Raw genomic sequence first — 13,650 nt, 5'->3', positions numbered from 1 at the left:
ACATGAATGTGTGTACAGAATATCTTCTTATCGAAAAAAACGAACTTATTTCTCCAGCTTTTGTAAGATGATTCATATTAGTTGTTATATGTTGTGTGACTTGAAAGGTAAAATGTATAAATTAATTTAACTGAACAATTAAAAAAAGACTCTCGGATCAAATGCATCACACACGTGTTTTTACATCATAAAAGACAATGACACATGTCAAACACGAAAAGAGACAATTGGTGCTTAAATTAGTAATAAAAATTTATAATGGGATTTATAATTTAGTATTTTTGATTGCAATTGATATAGTGTAAAGTGAGGCATAGTGAAAAGTTATGATAAAATAGTATTTTTCAAAATGAAAAAAAAACTGGATTATGAGTCAAACATCTCCTTTGTTTTAAATAATTAAAATCATTAGTGGTAAGATCGCTTTTTATTCTTCTGGCCCACAGTTAGATTTTACAAAGAAAAAAAAAACTACGATTTTTCATAATTATATTGTAAGGGAGAGGTGAAAAACAGGATGTTTATAAATTCTTGCTCTAACAAAGAAAATGTATTTTTAAAAAAACCTATTTCACATTTAGGTATAATTAATTTTGTATTTTTATCCTTGTCTCAAAACGATTATACATCAGTTTCAATACACTTCTACGTGAGAAATTTTCGTGGCTCTAAGAATTTTACTCCACGCCAGACTTAACTGCTGCCAGAATTTACCTACCAAAGACAGGGGGTGGATGGCCATTCACGGATACAACCCCACTAATTATAATTGACAAAATGGCGTAAAGTCAAGGGTTTTGGGAGATTGACACAGAAAACCTCCATCGCCGTGCTATAAGCATTAAGTATTAGTATACAATGTGAACTGTGGATACTGATCCCGTCGCATCCAATATTATATCTTTTAATACGTTAATATTGGAGACTGTACGAACAATTTGTCTTTGGCAAAATCCCACAGGTAATTTAAAAAATATATATTTAACTGATTTTTTTCTTTTATAGAAGTGATTTTTAACTTTCAAAATAAAGGATCTCAAATATCTCTTTTATAATTTTTTTTTTAATGAGTGCAAGAATTTATAAACAGCCTTAACGGTATTCTATTTCGCCCTTTTTACGTGACCCAGCATGTACAAATTTTTGTAGAAACTGAAATCGGAAAGAGACTAGTGATAACAAACAAATACTGCTCTGAAGCGCAAAAGGAATTCATTATAATTTTTCAGCACTAAAAAGAAGGGATTTTTTAAATTATAACATTGAAATCTATTACTGACTTATCACAAAATATTACAATATAGAGTCCACTTTTAAAAGTAATTTGCATTATTAATTACCAGTTTTCAGACGCTATTATTTTCCGACTATAAGCAGCTATTATACATGCAATAATACAAGGAAAATAAAATCAAATAGGTGAGTATGAAAAACGATGTTACTATTTCTCTTTGCCTCACTAATTTACCTCACCCAGATTCCATATGTATAGATAGTATGTAAAAATTAAATTTTTTTAACCAAACTCGAGTGTATATATGTTTTTTTATGTCATGCTAATTAAAAAAAAACTAGTTACAGTTGAAGGGATGCGTAGTTAATGCATTGCCACACCGTTTTTTTGAACATTATAACATCCCCTATACATTGGTATACAAAATATACACATATCTAAATGAATAAAAGTGTTATGCTTTGGCACATTGAGTTCGTTTGGGGAAGAAAAGTTTGCATTTTTTAAATTAAAAAAATCTAAAGAATCTATTTGAGCAAATTTTTTTGAAAGATCTGTAACGTAATGCAATTTTTATTTCGTGTTCATCATACGAATATTCATAAATCCTATAATATTTTGACATAAATCATAAAAAAATGAAATGGCAGACGAAATTGCAATGGAAGTTCACACCTAGAATCATTTCGTAAAAGGAAATTATCATCTGAAGAAGAAAAATGTCTCTGAAGTTGCAGTCGCGACTTCTGGATTTGAAATTGCCCTATTGATTTTTCTGCCGGTGGTAAACAAAGTCCAAGGAATGCAATAATAACATGACTTCGTTCGTTTTTGAGCAGAAAAATATCAATTCTCCTTTCAACACACATTTCATAAGATTCAGTCAACAAATAGCTCATAAAATCAAATTTTCTTTTCTCTTGAATACTTTCTTTGGAATTCGTTGTCAGCGTTGCATTGGAGGCAGTTTTTTGGCATAAAGGAATTTCAACTGTAAATGGAATTTGAAGGTGAATTACAATTCATTAATTTATAATTAGACAATTATTAAATGTTCTAATGAGTACAACTACGTGTTAAACTTTTAAAAACAAGTTCAGTTTTACAAATAAGTGTAATTTATTGGTGTGTATGTAATGGTTTTATTTGAAAAACAATATTAAAACGAGTGGATAGGAGATCTGCTGTAACCCGTAAAAAAGTATCAACACATTATACGTGCAACATTGTTACAGTTATAAATGACTTTTATTATTCGCTGATGCTTATTTACACAAACCAAAAAACTACTTTTCCAAAAATTATTTTTTTTCTCAGTCAAATACCATATTGCCCAAAAGATCCAAGTGCTCCCCCAATTTCTTCTCAAAATGCCTTTTGTCAGAAATCCAAAAATAAAGTCACTGTAAATAATTCTCCTTGTATGCGCTAATTGAGTCATTTCGCTTTAGCAGTAAGCTATCGCCTTTAAGCCAAGGCTAAAGCAGAACTACATGCAATATAACAACAACTGGTTATTTATCCAAAGACAGCAGTTTCGTCCTTGTTGGAAACTCATCAGTTAGGTACAGGCAATTACCGAGCTGAAGACACATGTCATCTCATTGAAGCTAAGAATGCCAACAAACTGGTATTCAACTTGTAAATTAAAGGCAAAGCTTGGGTATTTAGCAGTACGTTATAGCCCTTAAACCAGGGCTAAGGCCAGAACTACATATAATACACCAACAGCCCGGTTGTACCATCCAGAAACTTGAAGTTTCGTCCTTTTTATGGACATCAATCTAGATTAGACAATAACTGAGCTGGAGGCAGATATCTCATTAATGCTAAGTACCTCTTGCTGTTGTGATAAATTTACTTTAGCTACCAGCTAGGTAACTGTCTATTCGAAACTAATGAGTTCATAACAAAGAAGAAACTGTAGCCTCAAGAGAAAAATTTATCTGTAACTTTTGTCACATAAAAGGTGTACTTTATCTGGCATTTTATAGAAAATAATTAAATCACCTCCATGTATTTAGGGAATCGGCAACAAATTGAAGATTAGTTTGGCTATAATAAAAAAAGTGTTTTGATCATTTTTCATCGTCAAGAGCCAGTGGCGGAGCTAGGGAAGGGAGAAGGGGGCACTCCGCTCGGGGGCGGTAATTTCACGTTTTTGATGCGAAAACATTTAACGCGTTTTCCCCAATAAGGAAATCATGCATTTGATCAACTACTGGAGGCAAAAAAGAAAAAAAAAAGGGTCTTCGAATAGTAGGGTTTTAGTACGACTATGAAAATAAAATTAGTCTAATACAAAACATGTGTTTTTCTAGTGGACATCTCAGCACTATTGTTTGTTTTATCTCTTCCTTCGTCTGGAAATAGACTAAGGGAGGTGGTAGTGTTTAAAGCCCTGGGTCCAGGGGAGGATCCCTGGAGACGGATCGAGGGCTTTAGTAGTGTTAAGTCAAGGGCCCGTGCTTTTTGTTTTCTTTTTGCTGTTAAGATTAACTATTAAGGCGGAAACGATAAATTTCATTATCTTTCGTTATATGATGAAGATACCACTTGATTTTAAGAATATTCCTAGGAAACTACCATACTTTAAATTTAAAAAAAAAAACTTTTTTTTTTCAAAGGAAAACGACAACAAGAGTAAAAGGAGAGAGTCTCAAATGGTGCACGATTACTTGCTCATTTTCAGGATAGCATTTTCTTTTTTAACAATTGCTTTCATTGGTTATTGACCACAAAATTTTCAATATCACAGAATGAATTTTATGTTCATTAAAAAAAAATGTTCACAACTCGAATAATAATTGCTTGTACAACTGTATTATATCAACTAATTCCTTCATACAATAAGTTTCACATTTAGTCATTCATTTTAAGGAAAGGTTTTTAATTAGTAAAATCATCTCTAGGCAAAGCCTATCACATTTCGATCTCTAATTTTGAAAAATATCGGAGTAGAACCACTTACCGTCTCTTCCTTGCCAATCATAGAACAATACAGCGTTTTGGAGGGCTCCGCTTTACACCTCCCCCTTTTCGCTGTCTAAAGTGTACCAAAGATAGTTTTAAAATGTGTTTTGAGCCGGAGAATTTTGAAACACCGAAAACAGTTTAAAAATGCGTTGTTAAACTCTCAATAAATGTCACATTTTTCGGAAAGAGCAACCGAATCTTACTATCTTTTAACGTCACCAAACAGTCCAAAAGTACAGTTTTAGGCTTTGAGTCTCGACATTTCCAATGGATAACGCCCATCCCATCCCTTAACATCTCATCTTTTAGCCTAATATGGATATTGCGTTTTTATAACTTTAATACCAACAAATTCCTGAGGGCGGTCAAGCCCTGACCCTTCCTGTATAATGGTTAAAGATAGTCTAAAGAAGTTTAGGACATCAATTTCGAACTTTAAAATCTCCATCTCATTCAATGTACCCAAAAGTAGCTTAAAGTTGATTTTTTGAAACTTAAACTTCAGAAAAATTCTAAGGTAGGGACCCCAGATGAGCACGAAATCACCTAAAGTCATCAAAGTTGCCCCAAATTTGGTTTTTAGAAATTTCTGACAGAATACCAGAAATCCTTATTTTCATTAGTGAAGAGCTTAAAATGAGCAACAGTTTCAAAAAAGATTTCCAGTTTGACCCCCCCCCCCTTCCTCCGAACTCTCTCTCATAACATTGTCCGTGAAACAACGGCTGAAGTCGCGTTTAGTTAGGCTTAAGTAGCAATTACAAAAAGTTCGATAAACAATCAAGCCAGCTGGGTTGCCAATGACAGTTATTTTTTGATTAGTAGGCTTTTATAAATGTAATCGAACTAATTGGTAATCAGTTTTTTAAAAAATGCCGGGAGAGTCAGTGAATATTAATGAAAGAAAGAAGCTCGGAATCGGACTCCTTTACTCTAAAATCAGTCTGACTCCGACACCACGGCCCTGGAGAAACCATCTGACTTCTCAACAGTTTTGGATACATTTGGAAACTTATGCCGTCAAAGATAGTCTACAATTGCGTTTTTGAAACTTCGGCATCGAAAAATTTCCAGGGAGCTCCTGAACGTTCCCTATTATCTTTAACGTCATCAAAAATATACTAAAATTGATTTCAAGTTTGAAAATATTTTGGGAGGAAAATCCAGTCTTTGTTGGAATTAGGGGAGGCCCTTAAACCACTAAGATACAGCGTACATTTACGTGTTTTTCAGTTTTGTTGAAAGGATTGCTGGCCGAACAGCGCCCCCGAAACTGCCCCAATATCTTCACGTGTCCAAAGATACCCTAAAATTGCTTTTTTAACACTTCAGCTTCAGAAAATATACTTGAGGAGTCCCAACCCCCTAACGTCACCAAATAATGCATAAAACTAATTTTAATTTTGAAAAAAAAAATCTATAGGGAGCTCTAAGCATTTTTTAAAGATTAAAATTCCAAATTTTGACTTAACTTTTGGAATATTTCGGTGGTGCTCTAAATTCTTTTTTTTTCTTCTTCAAGAAAAATAAGAAGGAAAAAAATAAGTTTATTTTTTTTGGTTTTTTAAAATCTTTTTAAAATACTTTGGCTCTTTAATGTGTCAACTACAGTCAAACTTCGATACAACGCCACTGTCGGATCCGATTCTAGGGTGGCGTTATATCGAGTTAGGCGGTAAATCGAATTTTAAGTATATGACTACACATGTAAAAGTAAAATATATTAGTTTTAAGAGATATGATCAAATTTACTTACCTCTATGAGTTCAAATGTCAAAAATACATTGATTTTAGAGATCCACCAATATTTTTTTAAATTTTTAATCTTTTATTTCTTTTTAGGGACAAAAAATTTTAAAATGCTGCATTGACTTTTTTTGTTCAAAATAACTGTTTCTATGTCCTTTTCCAATGCGAGAAGGTTGTTCATCATTTTCCTATCACTTGCATTTTTGTCTAAAAACCTTCTTAGTTTCTGGAGGCAATCTTTTGCAATCTCAGAGTTGATATTCTCATCTTCATGTTCAATAGTTTCTTCTTCAGACAAATCAGAATTTGAATCTGGTGCTGCTAATTCAATAATGTCCTCATGAGTCGTATCTTCGAAAGTTGATGCAGATTTATCAGCATCAATGAATTCATTTGCTGTAAGTGGATGTTCCAAAACAGTTAATTCGTCGATGCTATCCTGTATTTCCTGCATTTCGACATGATTTTGAACACTACGTTTTTCGCCATCTACTAAACCTGTGTGTCTCCAACAATTGAGAATAGTATCTGGTGTAACTTCATCCCATGCTTTTTTTTTATGAAGTGAACTGCTTCTTTTAAAGAAATAAGAGAAAAAATATTAATTTTGATGCACTCGACAATGTGTCTGACATGATATTTCCGATAATGCGCTTTGAAAGACTTGATTATTCCTGCATCCAAGGGTTGAAGGACACCTGTGCAATCAGGGGGCAAAAATTCAATCCGTGTATTGCTCATAGCAGTTGATTTATGGCAAGGTACGTTATCCATTATGAGCAGAATATGCCGCTTTTTCCTCTTCATTTCATCATTAAACGATTTCAACCATTTTTGAAACAAAATGGTAGTCATCCATGCTTTTCGGTTACTGTCGTAATCAACGTACAAAGCGGGATTGAAATTTTTAAAGCATCTAGGCTTTGCTGCTTTACCTATAACCGACACAGTTCTCTTATCCGAACCATCTACATTTGTGCAAAATACAAGTGGTACCCGGTCTTTTGCTTTTTTACATCCTTTAACGGCTCTATTTGATAATGTTTTATCTGGTTGCAAACGATAAAAAAGTCCACTCTCATCCATGTTGTAGACATCAGCAACAGCATATTGGGAAATTATGGCTCGTGATTTTTCCCTGCCCTTTGTTACAATAGTTGGATCAACGTTGGCAGTTTCACCAGATCTTATGTGTTGAGAAAGACCACGACGTTTTTTAAATCTATTCAGCCAACCGTTGCTATATTCAAAATCAGTAATATTCATTTGCTGCCCAAAAATTTTAGCATGTTCTCTGATTATATCCCCAGTTATTTTAGCATTTTTGGCAGTCATCTGCATAATCCAAGTGTATAAAACATCTTCCAACTTCTCATGCTTAGCAGATTTCATTTGTATTGCATCCATTCGTGCATCATCAACATTAAACCATCTTTCTTTATGGCATGAGATGTCTCCAAGACATCGTCGGCTGATGGGTTTTTTCCACATTATAGAAAAATGACTTGAAATGCTTTGCTATGAGGCATTTGGACAGCTCTGTTTGTATTCACAAATTTTTTGCTTCTCAGAAATGGAGAGATTACTTCTTTTTGACATTGTATAAGCAATGTCAGACATAAACTGAAGAAACAGGCTTAATTTCACAATTCTATATCAACTCAACCTCAATAAACTAAATTTTTTCTGAGTAACAACTTCCTTAAAATCACAACCCTGAGTGGAGTGTTGACCAATTGAATTCTATGAGCATAGTAAGTATTGTAGATGAAAGAACCGAGTCTTTCACTAATTCTATTCAAAGCAGGCAGTAAGTTTATCTTTCCTAAAGCCCGAGGAAAACAACTTTTTCTTCTTACTATGATGGGAAGCATAATAGGCAGGTGTATTCAAAACAGAAGGGCATCCCTTGCCCCCGAAACTGATAGTAGAATCCATTTAAAGCTTTGAAAAGGGTGTGTGAGAGGATCACATTAACAAAGCAATTGACCCCTATTCCTGTTCAACCACTGAACGCGTTTCTTGGTAAACCACAAGTTTATTGTTGACGAACTCTCCATATGGTGTTTTTACCTGGACACACTCAATGGTAAGGCAGATTATACACGTAGATAACAAGGAAGAAATGCAGTAGTACAATGATCACCTTTGTGTAAAGAAAGTTAGAGAATTTGGAAAAAATATTTTTCTGGTGTTGGCATTTGGCTGGCGTTGTATCGAGTTGGCGCTTTAACGGATAAATTACATTAAAACTCCTATATGGGAGATTTGTTTAGACACAATTATGGCGGTAAAACGGGATTGACGCTTTAAAGGGTGGGCACTAAATCGGGGTTTGACTGTATTTTCCACCCAAAAGGGTGGCAAATTGAGGAACCGCCCCGGGCGTTAGGAAGTGTAGCTACGCCACTGTAAAGAGCTCAGAATCAGATGTAGATTTTAAAAGATAGTTTAGATATTTTCTAGTAGTACGGAAAGGTTTTTTAATTTTTTTTTCACTTATTTAGCTTTTTTGTGGTGTACACTGTACAAGTAGGTGTATTTCAAAATACAAGGCAAAGTTTGTTTAGAGTATTATTATTGTTATTTTTTTTTTCATAAATACAGGTTTCTAAATATTTACTCCACTGTAGTAAAAAACTGAAAAGAAATCATAATTTTTTTCCTTTTTTTAATCTATTTTTTTAACATGACATTCCATTTTATTACTGCTTACTGATTTCAATGCATCTTCCCTTTGAAGGATGCAACCAAAATCTGACTTCAGTTGTAAGTACTAATAGTAATCAAAAATAAAAAAAAAATATTTAAAAAAAAAGGAAAAGAAAATAAATCAATGAAACATGGATTGAGTGTTATCAATCATGCTTTGAAGTTTTTTCTTGTTCTACATACATATGTATTGATGTGTAATAGATAATCCAACAACAAAACAAAACATACTCATTAATCACAAGTAGCACTGACTTCACCTCTGTGAATACCTGTAGGATTTTCTTTGGCCACCTGAGCGATTGCACTCTGAAACAAAAATATTAAATAAAACACTAAGATGACATTACGTTAAAAATGTTTAGTTAACATGCACATTAAAAATAAACAATTTTAAAAAGGAAAAATGAGCAAGAAATGTATAAAAATTTAAAGACACTGAAATGTATGTATGTGTACAGGGTGTTCCGTTCTAATCCTCAAGGCCTCTATTTTCGCAACCGTTATTCCTAGATGCATACTTCCAATTGCACGAATCTTTAAAATCAGATGCAGGATTAAGATATTGAAAGTTTGAAGCAAAAATAAAAATGAGACAAAAAATACAAATTTAACTTTTTATACGGGCCCTAGGTCCCCTAACTTATGTTTAGGGAAATAATATCCATTGAAGAATAGTTCCAATACAAAAAATTAGACATTAGTGCGACTAATATTCACCGAGATATGAAACGCAACGTTTTATGACTTACACCATTTTTCAATTACCGTCTATAACACCTTTTGGGGGGAAATATAGTGGTTAAGTGTTAAAAATTACAGGTGTGCATAGAGTGTAATTTTTCAGATTATTCGTGGTTTTGTGTATCACGGCATAAAATTTGCATTTATTTTTGAATAGCAATGAAAATATAAATACCTTGTTTTTCTTACTTTGACGACCTGTCATTTTTGTGAAAGAGCGATAAGTTCCAATCTCATCTTCTATATGGTTCCTTAAAACTTTGAACTCGAATATCTCCTTGAGATTTGGTCGCACAAATGTCAATTTTTTTGTGTTAGTCTGACCCTTTAATGGAGATTATTCCCCTAAATATAAGTTAAGGGATCTGGGGCCCATATAAAAAGTTAAATTTTGTATTTTTTGACTTATTTTTATTTTTATTCCAAACTGTCGATATCTTAACTCAGCATCTGATTTTGAACATTTTTGCAATTGGAAGTATGACTAACGGTAGCGAAAATAAAGTTATTGTAGGTTGAAACGAAACACCCTGTATATTTGCAACGTGTTTATCCCCGAATATTAAATTTTTGAGACACGTAGCCTCTTCTAAAAAGAGTAAAACACTGATATCGATTTTTATTTCTACTTACATTAAACGCTATCTGATTACTAAAAACTATTTCAGACACAAAAAAAAAAGTTATTTTCTTTATTTTCTCTTTAAAAAAAACCCTTTATTTACATTACAGTAACTAATTTTATTTTACGTGACTGTTTAAAAAGTAATAAAAAAGAGGTTAGCAAGTTTATAATTTCAAATATAACATTTAAAGTGAGCACAAGTGCAACAAAATTCGTAACTTTTATTGAATTTATAATAACTCTTTTTCCAAAAAGCACTTTTGCTCAGAAGTTTCATAAACGATTCAACCATATTTAAAGTATTTTTCAGTAAACTTATTCCTGTGCGAGAAAATTTTATATTCATAAATATCATTAAATGATGTGTGGATAATAAATTAAATTTTTCTTTTACAGGGAAGTTAAAGAGAATTAACCACCTTAATTAACCTTTAAGAATTTAATGATGCGTAAAATATGTTTACATGAACCTAATGCAGCGTCATCAACTAACAGGACAGTGAAAATGTGTGGGCTCTCCTGTACATAACTTGTCAATTAGTTATGTATCATACAACTCGTTAAATTAAGTAAACTTTATCAAATACGTGTCGATGTCCGGATGGATATTATGTAGTTGAAGCTATCATATTTTACATACAGATGCAAAAGGTCGTAAGGGTCTCAAATAATGAAAATTTGTTTCAAAGTTTAATTTTCATTCTTCATCAGAAATTTCGTACCTGATTCCCCGTATCACACCTTCTTGTTTTTGCAACGAAAAAATAAATCATATTCCATTAAATTGTTTTTCAGCTGAGTGAAATTCAAACATGTAAGCTTGACTTCGAAATGTTCGGAAAAAATAGTAAAATGTCGTTTTTTTTCTTTGCTACTTGAATTTATACAATCAAGATTTTAATTTTACAATCTGTCTGCCTGTTTTTAGACGACAATAGTTGAAAGATTAAAAATTTTAAACTACACTGGTGATTCTTTTTTTTTTTTTCATTTAACTTCTCGGAACCAAGGTAACAAAAGTAGAAAGTCGTTTTGAAAAAATGTATTTAAAATACCTCTAAACACAAAAATGAAGACTTTTTTTTTTCAAAAAACTATTCAAATAATAATGTAAACAAAACTTTCTTACTCGTACCGAAATGTTACAAATAATTGACCGTTTAAATTCCATGGATTCAAAATACATTAACACTGAAACGATACTAAAACTTCAGAGAAAGAAATGAAGACAAATTATTTTTTCATTTTTCTGTTTATTTTCCTTGATTGTTATCTAATACGTTTTCTTTAAATGTATTCTTTAAATTGGTTAATATATCAATTGCTCAACATTTTAAAAGAAGGTGCTATTTTAATAATTGTGAAATAAATTAACGAACGTTCATTCAAATTCATAGATTACGTAAATGTGTACATAGTGATCGGCTCTATGGAACAATGTCAAATTTAATACTAATTCAAGAAGAAAAATATTAATTCCAACGTACGAAGCACAAAAAATGTCAAGAGGTTTTTTCTTCTTATACTAAATCTTCTAAAAATATTTCTCTTTGTAATTAAGTGTGCTTAAACTAATAACATGATTAAATTCAGTTAATAAGTTTTTTCCTTAAAACACCTTGAAGCAAGTGGTCTGTGTGAAGCTCATCTTTCAATTTTGCATCCGATGCTTCTTTCCATAGAATGCTGCTAGATGACGCCCCTATATCATCCAAGCAGGAGTCTTTTCCAGCTGAAAGAAATAAATTATTTTTTTTCTAAGGCATTTTTAATATAAGCCACATAAATTTTCAGCACTAATTACCAATTTTATTCATAGTTTAAACATTAATTTTTGCAAAAAAATTTTTTTTACTTATTGTTGCTAAATAGAAATTTACAGGCTTGCATTCACCCAAATATTTTCATTAACACTCTTAGAATATAGGGGCAGCTTCTTTTACCCCCTCCCTTTTGTGGAATATTTTTAAATTATAATAGTTGTGTAGTAATAAGGCCAATTTGCATATGGTATGTCAATGCCTACTAATCGCATAGAAAGAGTCTACAAGTTTTCGCCATTTCTGGGGTTATTTATAAACATTTATTATTTATAACTGCCATAGTTATCAAAACGTTCGTATTTTCTCCTTTGAAAAGCAATATGTGCTTATTTTGCAGTTGTCAATCTAACTACTAAAATCATAAAGAGTTATTTATGTAAGTATTAATATAAATATCTAGCTTTAACAGATTTTGCAATAATCTATTGTTTTTTCTCGGGAAATACATAAACTAATTAAGCTCTACTTGTCGAACACAAAAATATTTGTTATGATGAAAGTACTAAGGTAACTGAAGTACAAAACACTTACCTTGTAGGAAAATTTCAGGCATTTCACCTGTAAAAATGTTAAATATATTTGCATTATTTCCGTTTAAAGCTGCACTAGATAAACAAAGTTTTACAGGTTATTAGCAAAAAATAGATGCTAAAGAACAAATGAAATTGTAGTCAAATAAAAAAAAAAGAAATCAGTTATATTTTGTTTATTGAAAATAGGAAAGGGAATTTCATTTGGTAATTTGTGCGTCGTCGCTTTATTATTATTTTACTATATGAAAACTAAAATAATGTTTAATTAAGGGGGGAATGTTCTTTGTTGCAATTTTTAGAAACAAAATTCGACATTTTAGATTTAAAAACGGGGGGAAAAAAAGAGAAAACAGAAAGGATTGCCATTATAAGTGATCTCTGCATCGTTACAGTAAGAGTACCTTTCAGAAAAAACAGGAAGCAATACCTTCCATTCACAGAGTTTAATGTGTGTACTACTACCGTATGTTAATTTGTTACTTGAAGTACATCTAAACGGTACTCAACGTCATCCAATGTTCTCAAATAGTACGCACATTGAGCTGTAGTAATGAACGGTATTGCTTTCTGTTTAAAAAAAAAATGATAAAAGCTCCTCACACGACGGATGTTTTTTTTTTTTTTTTTTTTTGAGCAATCACGATTGCTTATTGTTCTCACTTTACTGTTTTTGGCATGCTATCATTTAATTTTCCCACGGCTGCCCTCCGCACCATCACCGTCGACCGGCTCCTCACGATGCTGCTCCTGTAGCGAAAGCCGTCTCCAGGTTGCATCCATAACCTACACACACGCACATACATACACAACTACACACACACACACACACACGCACACGTACACATACACACACATACACCTACACACAAACACACAAAAAAACATACACACGCACACAACTACCCACACATTCATGCCTGCACACAGACGCAAACACATATGCCTACACACACATACACAACCCCCCCCCCCACATTCATACACACAACTACTCACACACTTATGCCAGCACACAGACACAAGCAAACATGCCTACACACACATACACATACCCCTACACACATACATATACCCCTACACACAATCACACATACTCCCCACACACAAACACACACGCCTAAGCACGCACACTCGTGATTGCGAAAACATAATTTGAATTCAAGATGTCAAAATTCAAATTATTATTATTATTTTTTTTTTACTGTGACGATACTGTGATTATTTATGCATACACTTTTTAAATTTTCTTGTTCT

Source organism: Uloborus diversus, chromosome 2 (assembly GCF_026930045.1).
Source record: "Uloborus diversus isolate 005 chromosome 2, Udiv.v.3.1, whole genome shotgun sequence".
NCBI lineage: Eukaryota > Metazoa > Arthropoda > Arachnida > Araneae > Uloboridae > Uloborus > Uloborus diversus.
The sequence above is the reverse complement of the archived record's forward strand: the minus strand, read 5'-3'. Positions refer to the sequence as shown.